Below are 16,229 nucleotides of genomic sequence, written 5' to 3'. Positions count from 1 at the left end.
GGGTTACCATTTTTCAACTCCAGGGGAAAAACTTTTTTCCCTCCACCACACATCATGAAGCTGATACCATCAGCTGTTGTATTTACCTAACGCTAACACCAGCAAACATCTTAAGATTGTTACTGCAGACACTGAAAGTTGGCACAAACACCAAAAACCTTTCTTGTAACCCAGTTTCTAGATATTTCCATCCTATGACATTTCACACACAGAATTTACAGATTCATCTCCCCCTTCTCTGTCACAAGCATAGAAAACCAAAAATTTCCTCCAGTATCTTCCAGTACAGGTCATGGGTGCAAAATTTTGTTTGCCCAATCCACCAACACAAATATCATACAGGGAATTGTTTGGTTCTGATTATGGTGACTCTAGTTGAAGCCATATGTTACAAATGATGGGATACACAACTTAAGGTGGAGGAAAAAGTCTGAAGTCCTAAGTAAATTACACTCTTCAACATGAAGCACAGGTTTCTTTAATTGGTATCAAGTCTCCCATGACACACAGGAGATCGAAGAAGAACTAAAATAATTTCCTACATATTGTAGTAAATACAAGTTAACATAAAGACAGAACAACTATGACTACAACTGCACAGGTAAAAGAAAGTAATTTCATAATTAAAGTGTTTTTTCTATACTTCAATGACTTAACTACACAAGGAGAAAACGGAGAAGGTATTTTAGGGAAAAATACTAAGTTACTCTATGTAATACCTAAAAAACAGCATTCTACAGTTAAGCTCACAAAACAAAAATACCAGTCATTTAATGGACATTACCATTCACTAGGACACCACAAGAGCTTCTTAAAATAGTTATACCTTGCTCTAAAACCATATTAGCCTTCCTGGGTAACACACTTACTATGCAATATAAGCCCTTATTTTTAAAACAAATAAGACAATAAAACACAGAATGTCACTCAAATTTCAGATACAAATGAGGTCACCGGCTGAAGTTATTTCAATGCATCTCAAGGGAGGACAGAGAATTTAGAAAATGTAACCAGCCTTGCAGATTTCCTTTTTGTAAGGTGTTAAAACAAAATCACATTCTGCCTATGAGAAGCCCTTCTAAAAAGAAAAAAAAAATTAATTACATGTGCAGGAAAATAACATTTCTTGTAATATAGGTTAAGGGACATGGTATTCTATCTATCTTTTTTACTGGCTAACAGACAAGTTATTAGGTATTCAGTAGTCATGTTTATTCATCCTGCTTTGAGTACTAGAAGTCTTCAAGTTTCATTAATGGAAAATCTATAATATTCCATTCTATTCTAGCTTACAAAAAACAGGTAAAGCCAGAATACAAATCCTAACTGGAGGAGACATTTTTTCAAGGCATCTGTAATAAGAATCACAAGTTTAGATGCACTTGGGAAATGTAGCATGAGCTCACAATCAGTGACACCAAGACACATCTACCAGAAGTCGAAATGGTTTCAGTTTGATTTATAAATGACCTTCACACAACAGAACTCCCACTATGAGGAAATACTTGGCAATAAGAAGCAATATGGAGGGTTTTTTCCTTCACAATTTTTTTCCCTAGTGAACTGCATTCAATACTACTAATTTTAATTTAAAATAAACCACTACTACATTAGACTGATCAAGAAGTACAGCAACTGACATATTCTATCAACCTGATGCAGAAAGAGCTTTAAGGTACGAATGAGTTAAAAACTTAAAATGTATCAGACATGAGGAAGAGACTAATAGGAAGAGGACCTCATTTAATATAGTTCTTTCTGGTTTGCACCTGTGTGAAATATATCAGCTTACATATTTTCTGATCCACTCAGCACTGCAGTCAGTGAACATATGGGTTACTCAGCACGAGACACTGGTGTGACAGCCTGGACATCACGATTCTCTTCACAGCAGCTTTAGAGTCTTGTCCCTACATTCACAAATTGGTACAGAGTTCTCTGTGAAATTTTATGGTAAGAAGTAAACATGCTACACCCTGTGAGAGTTATTACATGAACGGTACTGGTCTTCAACGAAAAGTTGCAGGAAAATTAGTCATTAAAATGGTAATCTTCAGCATTCACTACTGTGATTGACTACTTCATTACAATCACAGTTTGATATCAGCAGTAACTGGTAGGAGCAACCTCCAAACGCACCAACAACAATAAAAAAATTATTAATGCTGAGAAACAGAGCTTTAATATGCATATACACAAGAACTCAGACCCAAATAACACCCTTTGGTTCAAAAAAAGAAAACTGATGTTGCATAGGATACATATAAACATTTTTGCATATACTTCAGTGGAAATCCAATTTATAGATTTTAGCAATCATCTCTAGGCAAGGGAAAAAAACAACTCTTAAGTGGAAGTTCTGCAGAGTCTATGCTTCATTCCTTATACATCTTTCTTTGTTCAGCTGCAAATGGTGTACTATTATATCTTGTGATAAAAAATTGAAAATGTTAAAGTAGAAACTGAGCTGTAATTTTTTTAACACTTCTACAAAAACACATTAAAAAAAAAAATACAACTTTTGCTTTGTCCTAATCACAATAGCAAGGAAAATCAATTACTTCCAAAAAGCACTAAAGAAAAGTGTTTATAGTTTGTAGCAAGATAATCTACCCAAACTTCTCATAACAAACATTTCTATAAGTTGTTTGGGTTTTATTTAAACAGACCTTTACAACAAGTACTCTGTCAGAACAAAAACATGGGGATTTTTTTGTTGTGCTTTATTTGTTCTCATAATATTTAAAGCAGTCTTCATTTTTTCTTTTCTGAAAGCTGGGTGAACAAGGAAGTTATTAGTGTTATTTGTTAAGAATATTATGCTTATAGTAATCGACCTGGTCAGTATAATTGACATCACTAATTTTGATCTATTAGAGTTAAATCTGAAGATTCTGATGGATGCAGATGGCAAAAAAACCTTGAGAACATGCAGCAATAAGCACAAATAAAATATAGTCAGGGAGGACTTAAACATATTAACAATAGCCATTTGCCTTTTTGTCATCTAGATTAAACAATTTTAAAATTCCAAGACCAAATACTAAAACAGGAAGACATATCATCTCATAAGGGTCCTCACTAACATAGAAGAAAGCAAAGGAGTGGGAATCTACAGCAGCAAGAGATGCACACGGATACAGAAACTAGATATTCATGTTTCTCTCTCATCATATCAAGGTAGAACTTGAAACTGGCCTAGAAAATTATGGTTGATACATTATCAACAGTATTAGAAGCAAGTAGGTGATGATTATGTAAATGTGATCATGAGTTAGATTTGATTTTTAATTCTTGCACATTGTCTAAAGGCACACCTGCTCAGACTATGTCAGTCTATCACTGCATACATGCACTTAGGAAAAGCATCTTGCTGATGAGAAATCCAAGTGGGACTGCTGTATTAGTTATGATTAGCAGGCTACAATCCTGATTAACCTCAGTGCAGAATGAGACCTCCATGCAGACAAGCTGAAACAGGAAAACCTGTCACCTACCTCACAGACCCACACACAACCCAATGGCTGACAGGAGCATGAAGCCCTGCAGGCTGCATGATAATGGCAGGACCAGCACAAGAGGGTGCTGAAGTTCAGCAATTCAGTTTTAAGAAAAGAAAAATAAACACCTGATTGCTCTTCCCAGAACTCAGGACATTTAGAAAATAAAAAGATAAAAACTGCTGCTAGTATCTAGGTCATCATGGAAAAGGAAAGGAGGAAAAAAACCACAAAACCAAAAACTAAGCAACAAGCCATCAGGTTAAAGAAAGTAAATTTTAAAGGTATTCAACTTTGCTTAAATTAGTAAATCAGTATGTATTGGTTTAAAACCCCACTAGGCAGCTAAACACTACACAGACACTCACTGAATCCCTCACCCAGCAGGATGGAGGAGAGAATCAGAATGGTAAAAGTGAGAAAACTTGTGAGTTAAGTAAAGGAAGTTTAATAGTTTAAAAAAAAAAAAAGGGGGGGAAAAATCAAACCAAAAAAACAGAATGATGCAGAGGTGGCCAAAACAAAAGACGCTTAAACAAATAAACCCAATTATCAATAGACACGTGAAAAAACCAGACATATCAAGTAGTTTTCTCTAGTCAGGCTGGTCAACAAGACTTTAAAAAAGAAATAATTTTTTTCCCCCTGATCTTTCTAATCTTTCTCAATGTAATACCCTTAACCTTCACCCCATCCCTCCCAGCTGGTAAAATATGACAATTACAAGCAGGAAAGTAATTTCATTATGCCAGAGCTGTAAAACAAGCTATATCAATCGATAAGGGAAGATGAGTCATTACCTTACTGAAAAACACACAAACTACTGCCTGCCTCCTAAATCTTTTGATGAATGCCTTCACAAATCAGCTGCAATTTTGTGAAAACAGCAAACTATACAATATCCGATGCTCTGCATAATCAATGCATCTTCAACATCTCCAGCTTCTGGCAAAGCAATCAATTAGGTCAGCTCTCAAATAATTGTCAGTAGTGCCCAAGTACACTGTTTAATGACTTCCAGTTGTACTGCATCAACAATTTTTATTTTCTTTTTGCTGGGGGGCAGGGGGGAGCAAGAGAGACAGAGACTGCAAGAATGAAGTTCTCCCTACTCCTAAGTATAAACAGAAGAAAAGTTATGTTATTTCTATTCCTAATGTAATATTTGGAGAAATTTATTTTTGTTTCTTGTCTTTATCCACCCCCAACTCATTCTCCCATCCTCTAACATCTGCAGAATCAGCAAAATATAAATAAGAGCTCAGACTTATTTGGGCTCTCCTTGGCAACCCCTTTCTTCAAAAAACTAGAATGATGAGCTGGACAATTATAAAAGTCGTCATCTACCTTGTTCCTTTATCCTTGGATAGTCAGACCCTTAGCTGTCTTTGTCTCATTACTTTGACATGAGACTTGAAGAGCCAGTGTCTGGCTCTTCAAATTCATTAACTTAATTCCTCTTCTTCTGACCTCCTTAGTATAAATTATGCAAACAATTACCAGAATAAATTTTAAGGAGAAAAAAACCAAGAATGAAGAAGTAAATGAAAAATCTGAACCACACATTCACCTAAAGTAGACTATGGTCAAGTTAGCATCTCGGCATTTTTTACAACTTTTTGGAGAGCTTTTCTTGGATGAAGAAGATACAGCAACAACTTATATCAGTAATGCCCTTCACAGAATATCACAAAAAAGTTATAAAACTGAGGAAGGTGAGAATTAATATAGTAATTTAAAGACAGAAAAGGAACAAACTAAGATGGAGATACCAAAAATCTGCTCTCCCAAAGAGAGGAGAATAGTTCAGCTGGGTGAACAGTTCCAAGCAAGTATAATAACAGGCTTGAAACAGGTAGTACATAGTTTTATTAAGAAGGACATCTAATCTGCAAAAAGGAGACTACAATGAACTTCACTGCAGAGGTTGGGAGTATAATCAACACAGATGAGAATAACACATCTGTTCATGAAGAACTGGATGGGTCTGAACAGATAAGCAGAAGTAAAAAACCCTAACAAACAAACCAAAACAAAACTAAATTACAAAGAATCCCTACAAAACCAACCACACCCACCAGCTGGGACTCTTATCCACCAGACAGAGTGACTACAGACATATATGCTAGTAACTGATTCCAAACCAAAAATGTACAGTTGAGGAAGTACCAAACTTGGTATCTCCCCAAAATGAGCATGTGACAACATCAAAAGCTTACTGGGTAATTGTTTTCAAGGGAGTGCAATAAGAAAAGACTGCTTTTTGAAAGAAAAGGATAATAGCCTTGCTATATATTGAAAAATTTACATTACGAAAATCAGAATTACAACTATATTAACAAATCTTTCTGTTTTCAATTAGAGGTTTTGATTTCATGAGATCTTATCTAAGTGATGCCCTTTCATTTCCAACTGTTGCAAAGTATGGTGGTAATTTTCCTGTGAGAAATAGATCAAGTAAGTGCCCTGTGCAAAAATAGTCAACCCAAGGCCCATGGAATGTGCTTTAGTAGAGTAAAGTCATTTAACAGTGACTGGAAGGACAGGAAGACTTGACACTGACTGTCACTAAAGGGGCTGTTTTCCCACGAAGTTAGAACTGTTAGCCTGAAAATGTACACTACACAAACAGGGGAAAGCAACTGCCTCATTTTGCAACCATTTTTATTTCCTGTCTCACTGTATCACTTCACGGCACAAACCTCAGGGAACTGGACATGCAGTTTACTCAAACCTCTCTTGTTGCTGTAAGAATACGAAAACAATATCCCAACTTCACAAGGAAATGACCTTGATGATCTGTGTAACATTTGTCAGACTAATAAAATTTGTAAAGATACTGGCTGATATGATGAATTGCATTTTTCACTGCTCCAGTTAGCTCAAACTAAATTACCTGTCATTAAAATGGTGACTCCTGTAAGTGCAGTTTCTTAATTTGTTCCTCAGTCTTTCAACAGCAATCTCACAATAGACTTTAAGTGTTTATGGATCAATAATGTGCAAGAATAAAATACTGCATTCCAACAACAAGTATTTTTAATCTTTCTGCTTATAGTGTGCCACGACAGAGCATTAGCAGAGAACATAATTTCTAAGTAACTGGAAAATAACATCAAACCTGGTTTACATGCATCCAGCACCATGAACAGATAGAAAATCCAACAGATTCTGAATAGCACTTGGTGCCGGTGATTCATGGTTGATCCAACGGACAAAAAAGAAAGTGAAGAAAAGAATAAAGAAATTGTAAGCAACCCATATCTTCTTGACATACCTGATCACAGACAGTCTGTCCTACTGAGCTACTCAAGTGTGCCTGACCCGAGTTCAGGTGCAAAGCATGATGCAATGATAACTAGAAGGGCTTTGAAAGGATCCAGAAAATATTCAGAGTATTTACTCATTTGGGCTCATAGGCTTGACAAAAATGTGTGTATTACTTTCAGTCTCTGAAAACAGCACATCTTAATTCATACAGGAACCCAGTCAATCAGGTCATGCTGACAGTGTCCTTCCAGATAGAGTATTCAGGAAGCGACTGTATCTCTGTGCATAGAACAGTAAATCTTCTGTGTAGGATCAGGAAGCTTTCTCATTCACAGCCAGGTTCTTGTATGTCACAGGTCCAAAGGATCTGAAAGGAGCTCTCCTCAGAAATTCACATAGGCAAAGTTGAGAGAATTGCAGGAAGAGGAAATTTCTCTGCAGATCAACTTCGTTTGCAAAAAATTGAGCCAAAAAGAAGGCAGCCTTCAATAGGAACTTATGTTTGGACAGGCTCAGGCACTAAATGGGAATTACTGATTTGTATCTGCTACAGACACTGCAAATGGTAACACACAGGGAAAACCGATGGTGCTGCACTGACCTGCCAGACACCCATCCAACCACTCTCTCATGTCCTCTTCTCAGCAGGACAGTGGGAACATTACATGGAAAAGCTCATGCTAGGGTCGAGTTAAAGAGTTCACTCACCAGTTACTGTCATAGGATAAACAAGCTCAACTCTTCCACCTCCTCTCCTCTCTCAGGGAGCAGATGAATGGGGAACGAGGGTTGAGGTCAGTCCACAACAGCTCCTTTATGCTACTACTCCCTCCTCATGCTCTACCCTCCTTCCACTGTGGGATCCCTCCTACTGCATACAGTCCTTGATGAACCTCTCCAACATAAGTTCATTCCACCAGGAAAAAACCACTCCATGATGGGTCCCACACAGCCACAGTTCCTGCCAGAAAACCTGTTTCTGTCTGGGGTCCCCTCCACAGGGCACAGTCCCAGGAACTTGCTCTGGCATATGCTCTCCATGGCTGTAGGTTCCTGCTGGGCATCTCCACAGGCTGCAGTGTGGAAATGAGCTCCACAATGACCTTCAACATGAAGGAGGGCTAAAGGAGTCATGCTCCAGAATGGGGAGAACCTCCTCACACTCCTTCACTGACCTGGGGGTCTTGCAGGGTTGTTTCTCACAGTATGTCCTCACCTCCCTCTCACATTCTCCTGTGCAGCATTTTTATGCTTTCAACCAGTAAACTGGTTGGGACCTTATGCAGCGGTGAGATAAAGTTATTATATAATGTATCTGAAGGTAGCAACTAGATGTAGACTTCTCCATAATGACTGCTTCTACATTACTGCTTCTCATTACCCTGGACTCCAGCAAGCCAAGGTTCAAACCCATGCCCTGACATTGACTTCTGGATTCTCATTTACAAAAGTGTTTCATGAAAGTCATACTTATGGGCTCATACTGCTAAAACCATATTACTTAGCTCTGATTTTCACTAGCTAACCTCCACAGTTTTTACTAGAAGTGCCATATTATTCCATTACACAGACAGATTTAACAGCTTCAGGTCACATACCTGATCTGAAACAATGTCATAAAAGACTGTAAATCTCTTCAATCCCACTCCTTTGTTTTTACCACTGAAGCACTGTTTTAGCTTTAAAGACCTCTCAGTTCAAATCACAGTATCCTACTCATTAATATATTTAGCTATAATTTCACATACTTCAACTAGGCTACTCTAAAGGTTAAAGCAGTAACTTCAGAATCTCAACTGCAGAAAAAGAAAGCTGAGTTGTACATGAAACTATGATTATTCCCAATATTAAAAACATCCAGTCTTTTAAGGTAGTAATAATTTTTCACCTACTTTTCAATAAATCCTATCTCTCCCCTATAGCACTTCTGAATACCTGTGTTACAGGAAACTATATAAAGCATTGCAAAGCTTTATATAAAACTATACACAAAACCTCAACTTAAGAAATTCTTTTGTGCTATGACATAACATTTTGACTTATAAAAATATAATACATACACTATATTGATACACCATATGCACATTAGTCAGGGAATACAAATGTTTCCAGACAGGTCAGCATACAGTATGAGAGATGTTTAACTCTGTATTAATTTTCCAAAGCCAAGTTCCTCAAAGGATCCCACTCTTTCTATTGAGAACACAATTTCAAGGAACCTGCTGCCTCCATGCATGCTATGCGTAGTGGTGCTACAAATCCCATCAGGCACACACATGGTAAAGCAGAGGCTAGAGCAAAACCAAACAGTTCACCTAAAATCTGCATCTAATTTAGTTATACAAAAATAACTGAATGAAAACACATTTACTGTAAATACATCACTGCTGGTTTGCTCAATATTTTAGAAGATAAAGTCACTTACCTTTTGTGCCTTTTGTCTTAGTCGTGTTGCTTTGCACCAGCCTAAGTCATTAAGTCCCTCTATGTTTACAACTTTCAAGTTCTTGCAGATAACTAGTATTGCTAAAAAAAGTGAAGCTCAAGGGCACGAGTAGTTAAAAAATTAGTACTACACTGACAGTATCTAAATAAGATCATATTGTGGTGTGCCTGCTAAACTGTGTAACCAGATTGTTCAGAAAACTGAAAATAATTTTCTAATTACTGGGATTCATCAACATCAGTGATAATTTCTCCTCTTGTATCTAGATTTCAACGGATACCCAAATAGCTGCCTTTGACAAAAACATAAGAAATCTTCCACTTCAGAAGGACATACTGTTGTAAACAAATCAATCATATCCCCTTTCACTGCTACAGATACAAGGTGAAAGAACATAGACTTCTCTTCTTACTTGCAAAACTTATACAAAAAGACATGATAGAGCCTCAGGGAAAAACTGAACTACTTTCCCCTCATCATTAACCATCAGCGAGGAACTAGGAATAACATCAAGTCTTTCTTCAGAAAAAAAGCACAATTTCCTTCTCTTGTTCGTAAAATCAGCTGGAAGAGCTTATATTACAAACAGGCATTTTCTTCCAAAACATTCGCTAGTATGCCATTTTTTCAGGCATCACAAGAGTGCATCACAGAGTTTTGAAGAGCTTCTGAATTCTGATAAACTTAATTTAGAGCCTCTTCTCAAGAGCTAAATTGTTTCTGGGAAACAAAAGGGATTTTAGCCCAAAACATATACTGAAGTTTTGTACTAACTTTCGCACTTATTCCTATTTTGAACACAAACTTCTCACACGTGAAAAATACAAACTTTAAGAAACAACTTCTTTTTGTGTGTTGGTGTGGTGTTGCCTCCTGCCTCTCCATCTGCATCCTTTCAAGAGTGAAAGGGTGCTTACAAGAAAGATAGAGATGGACATTTTAGCAGGACCGGACAGCATAAGGGGTAATGGTTTTAAACTACAGATTCACACTAGATACAAGGAAGACAGTTGATGAGGGTGGTAAAAGATGAGGGTGGTAAAACACTGGAACAGGTTAACCAAGAGGCTGCAGATGCCACATACCTGGAAACATTCAAGGTCAGGCTGGATGGGGCTCTGACCACCTTGGTCTAGTGGAAGATGTCCCTGCCCATGGCAGGAGGTGTTGGTTTAGATCTTGAGAGGTCCCTTCTGACACCAACCATTCTATAATTATATGATTTCCTTACAATAAAAGTGCCTGAAGAGCTGATGCTCTCACAGCTCCTAAGTATGTTTCTAGTTAAACTTTCTTCATTGTGTAACAACTGTATAGAAATATATTAAGTAATTTTTTTAATTAAACTTGAATAAAATTGACTAATTTTTTTCCAGTATGCCTTAAGATGATCTCTGCACATAAAAGGAAATAAACACTAAAAAGCATCAAATAAAACTAACCTTAAATATACAGCAGCATATAAAAGACCAATATCACCAATAATCAAATTACTATTCCACACATAATTAGCTATAATCACTATTATAACACCAAAGCACAAAAATTACTTTCCTGTTTATGTAACAATAATACAATGCTATTTCTCTTTAGGTAAATATGACAATGATTCTAACAAATTTAAGCGTATACAAAGCAAAAAGATCATTTTCTGGTCTCTTCAATAAAATAAATTCCAACTATTAAGGACTGTATAATACACTTAACAGGGATGACAGAAAAAAAAGTGAAATAATTACTACTTACTAAAACAACATGTTTTCAAAATTACATAAAATATTTCTGTAACTTTGTATGTTAAACTTAATGGACAATCAATTCCCACTAGCTTACTATGCTTTAAAGTGTTTTTCAGTAATTCAGAGATAGTCCCTCTTATCCTACTAATGCATAGTCTCCTCAGCAGCTTTTAATGGATAGCTCTAAATAAGTATTGCAGAATTCCAAATGGACTTCATCAACAAAAACATTTTTTTCTGTGATTGTTAATCCTTTGAAAATAATTCCCTTTTTAAACACTCTTTTCAAATGGATCCTACTCAAGTGTCCAGAAATTCTCTCACATTGTTTCAGTTACTTTGTCCAGCGCATTTCCATGGCTTACTGTCCTATAATTCCCTGGGTCATGGACAGAAACATTAAATCAAAAAACAAACACACAAAATTCCTAAATGTTTCATTTGTTTCATGAGGCTGATTCCTTCACCTGACTGGAACTTCAACTTTTAACAGATGCATTCTTGCCTCCAATGATTTATCTCACTGACTTGTTTAACCTTGCTTGTTAACTTCTTGCCACATTTTAAAATCTTTCTTATTGTATATTTCCTCTTCTTCCATAAACATCTTCCACTGACTACATGGATTTAATTTTCTTTATTGTAGACTTTGCATTCTTTTCAATAAGCTGTTTTGTTTTACTTACTTTCCTGATGCTGTGCCCACTAACAGGTGTGTGAGCATGTTTTATGGTTGATTTTGAGGTGTTTGTCCTTCAGTTTTTATATTGATTTGCACTACATAATGCCCTCTTTTTACTGACAGGTGCTCAAACTGAGAGATTTTGCACTCAGCAGTATACCATTGGTGGAACCTCCTCTTACATGCTCCATAATCAGTTCTTGCATATCACTGACACTCTATAAATCTCACCTTAGTTGTACCTCAGTGTGAAGCTCTCCCATAACTGTTCCCTCCCATGACTATCGTACTTCAAAAGAGCACTGTATTTCTTGCTCCCCTACCTCTTTCAGTATATTCCATGCAGCCAGTGCCAACATCCTGGTCAAGTTGTCAGAAACTATAATATATTATTCCTGTTTAGGCCTATAATTTCTGCCTATAAAAATTCCATGTTTTGTTGAATTGATCCAATACTCTAAACTCCTCTGGCACACACCAATAGCTTCATGTGATGGTTTTGGCTGGAACAGAATTCATGTTCTTCACAGTAGCTAGTATGGGGCTGTGCTTTGGATTTGTGCTGGAAACAGTACTGATAACACAGGGATGTATTTGTTATTGCTGATCAGGGCTTGCACAGAGCCAAGGCCTTTTCTGCTTCCCACCCCACCCCACAAGGTTGGGGGTGTAAAAGGATCTGGGAGGGGACAGAGACGGGACTGGCAGCCCCAATGGACCTAACCAGAATTTTTCTGTCAGTTTTGAGAGTGAATATTTTAAAAAATTGCACACAATTTAGACATTCTTTGCATTAGAAAAATCAACAGAAAAAACCAATTTTTTTTTAGAACATGAAAACTACTGTTCTTCTGACTCCCACTTTAAAATATTATTCACTAAGTGCAAAGAATTAAATGTAACTTCAAGTTCAAATCATTAAAAGAAACTTAGCACCAGATAACACCTACTGAGAATTAAAAGTACATTAAAAAAATTAAAAAAAATAAAAAAAGCGCTGAAATTCTGGTTGAGATCTTCCTAAGTAGATCAAACGTTAAAAAAAAATTACTTTCTTTCCCCTTGTATTTCTTACTGCAACAGACAGAAATTACATGAAACCTAGCATACTTATAATCTCAAAGCCTTTGTCTACAAAATGCTATAACAAGAGTTCAATTAACAGACCAATGCAAGTATTCACCCAGTACTGCTAGGTTTAGAAACAGCAACCTAAACCAAATTGTCTGGGAATTCAACATCATGATAAATGAGGCAAATACAAAATAAGTACATTATAAATGTAAAATGTTTCTAAAACATAAAATAAACATAAATAAATACATGATTCTGAAGTGCATCTCCAGGGAGAACCTTTACTCAACTTTCATTCTTTTCTGCCCTAAATTTGACCGTTCCCTCACTTTATTTTTTTTAATGAAAACTTCTTTAAAACAACCCTAGCATTCAAAAAAGGGTTGCTATTCTAAGCGCACTATGAATAAGACGTATTTACCACATGAAGCTTAGATTTATAAATCCCCACTTTTAATTTAAAAATAGATTGCCCTCCCCCACTCCAAAGTCACATACAAGAGATACACAGTGCAATTCTTGCTTACAAACAACAACTTTCTACACTTAAACAAAATGGTTGGACATCAAGGTTAAAGATAACTTCCCTTCAACTGCATAAAAAACACAAATTCAAACTTGTGAAACAGCTTTATACTAATGAGAAGTAAAATGCTTCTTCTGTAAATATAAAGTCTAAACCGGAAAAAAAAAAGCTAATCTACCTTGTAAATATTTCTTGAAAATAGTTATATCATAAAACACTCCTTACTAATGTTACATTCATACTTCAGAATTCCAAATAAATAAAAACATATACTCATCATCAATATACTTTTTTTAAAACTGACATTTCCAAAACATTACTACAATATCATGATTGCAATATTTCTGCATTTTTATTTTTAGCAAAAGAAATATTCTAATTTAAGATTTAGAGAGGACAAAGTCATTTACAGTAACATTCAACAACGGAAAGCATGTAGTAAGAATTACAAAACTCACATCTTCCTTAAAAACTATAAAGTTTAAAACTACAAAGTCTATATCCATTCTGATTAATGCTACCAAACAGAAAGTTTTCGAACTAAAAATGTTAGCTACAAGATGTATTTTTATTGTTTTAATACTCTGAGACAACTGTACATCAAAACCCCTACACTACTTATTAGACATTAATAAAGATTAAGACTTTGATGCAGTTTCAAAATGTCATCGGGGGGGGGGAGGTTAAGACTTCTTTGCCACCTTACAGAACAACATAGATTTTTAAAGCCTTTTTTTTGAAAGAACCAAATGTCAGTTTGGACTTATTCCATGCCGTGCTACAGGTATGTTGAGACATCCTTGGAGCACTCAGACACTGCTCAAGTCCTTTACCTTCTTGTTTCACTTTAAGAGAGGAAATACATACATGTCTAACACAAATGCCAGAGCTATGCAAAAGAAGGACCTGCTTTTAAAGTAATGTTCTGGATGTTACATTCCCTGGTACCTCTGAGTTAAATAAAAGACAGATGAAGTTTCAAAATCTATATTTATATCTGGCAATATATCCATGATTAGAAATATTAAACAAGCAAAATAAGGTAGTCTGAATATAAACAGAATGTATTGGGTGTAGAAGGGGGTGTGGGCTGTTTGTTGCTTCTTTTTGTATTAGACAATGAAAAATAAATGTAGTCTGTTGCATCTCTTGCTGACAGTATAGCTAATTAAAAACAGACACAATCTATTGTTAGCTAAATGGAACCACAATCAGCAGACAAAGGGACTCCATGCCTGTAAATACTATTTTTAGCCCAGAAAATTCAGTCACATGGCCCAAAACAAAAGAGAAAGACTTGCAAAAGATAAATATTGTAAAATAAAGGGTGGAAGGACAGTATAAAATATTAACATTTTTTAGACCTCAATGAGTATCTTTTATGAATGGAAATAAGCACATTGAGTCAAGCACAGTGTCAAGAATGAGTTATATCCTTATTCTTCTAACAATCTTGAGATTTGAAGTACACAAATTGAATTTTTCTTTATCTCGAGTATCAATATACAAGGCAGAAATTATATCCATGATCTTCTGGAGAGCACCATAAAGAAAAATGCAAAAAATATCTGCAAGACATTGATAGTGTTGCATGTTTCCTCAATCCCTTGTTTTTCTGCTAACCTATGATTGTTATGGCATCTGACCCCAAACAATAAACATACAAATAAGAAATCCTAGCTTTTTAAACTTAGAGTGCTTGAATTCTACAATTACTCCAGAGAGAAACATTTTTCTCCAAATCCAAACGTGCATCTGACCAAGACAGGACATAAACTTGCAGCCATTGAGTCTTTATTTTACAGTGACCTAAGAATGAAAAAAACTTCCTTATTGACATCCAAATTTTAATAATTTAAGACAACTTCTAGGCTTTATATTTTCACCACACTATTTCATTTCAACAGTCTCCCTCCTTCTCTACAGAACAAAGATTTAACATTTGCAATTCTACTGACTGAATTACTGTATGTTGAGCAGCTGCTCCTCCTTAGAAAGTAGAGCAGAACAAAGAAAGCTGGAACAGACATACTGTATAGTCATATATGAAGACTCAAGTTCTTACCATGAACATATTTTTCAAAATGTTATAGAAATAATTTTTCAAAATGTTATAGAAATAATAAATAATACCAGATACTTAAGATCACCCTTCTGCTCCTCAAGAATCTACTGAGTATTTTCTGCAGTAAGTCCATCCTCAACATCATGTGTCCTATAAGTATTTAATTTGTTAGCAACTGTCCATTTTGAAATTTTACAGAGGTGTGGTGCACTGACCTGGGCTGTTACCAGATGCCCACCCAGCCACTCTTACTTCTCCTCCTCAATAGGACAGGGGGAGAAAGTAAGATGGAAAAGCCTGTTGATAAAGATAGCTAAACAAGAAAAATCAAAAGGTGCATATGAAAGCAAAGAAAAAAGAGGAATTCTTTCATTATTTCTCACTGTCAGGCAATGCCCAGAAATTTCTTGGAGACAGTGTGGCAGTTGCTTGGGAAGACAAACTCCATTACCTACAAATGTCCCTGCAATCTCCCCGTTACCCTTATTTTTTATTGCTGAGTACGTGGTACAGAAAAATCCTTTGGGGCAGTTTTGCCACCTGTTCCAGCTATGTTCTATCCCAAACTCTTACCCACCTTCAGCTTACAGACCTCTGGGAGGGTTGCAATGAAGAGAGTTAACTCCAATCCAGTCAGACTCCAAGAGCAGCACACCATCAGCATCACCCTTCCCAACAAGTGCATCCAAATTTTAAGACACACTGTTTTTAAGAGTAAGAGATGAGAACAATGAGGATTAGGACAGAGATCAATTGGGCAAACCTGACACTCAAAAATCCATGGGTTCTAATGAGATGCACACACGAGAGCTGAGGCAGCTGGCCCGTGTCATTGCTAAGCCACTCTCCATTATCTTTCAAAAGTCATGGAGAACAGGAGAGGTGCCTCAGGACTGGAGGGAACAACCCCATGCACCAGTAAAGGCT

The 16,229-nt window shown here is 36.3% G+C and overlaps 1 protein-coding gene across 3 annotated transcripts in view; it reads right to left on the bottom strand.

Annotated features, from left to right (window-relative positions):
* Positions 1 to 16,229, bottom strand: part of FBXL17 (F-box and leucine rich repeat protein 17) — a 294,838-nt gene that overhangs the window by 217,604 nt on the left and 61,005 nt on the right. The gene's annotated exons all lie outside the window — the stretch shown is intronic.

Source organism: Chiroxiphia lanceolata, chromosome Z (assembly GCF_009829145.1).
Source record: "Chiroxiphia lanceolata isolate bChiLan1 chromosome Z, bChiLan1.pri, whole genome shotgun sequence".
Lineage (NCBI taxonomy): Eukaryota > Metazoa > Chordata > Aves > Passeriformes > Pipridae > Chiroxiphia > Chiroxiphia lanceolata.
This window is presented reverse-complemented; position numbering and strand designations above follow the sequence as displayed.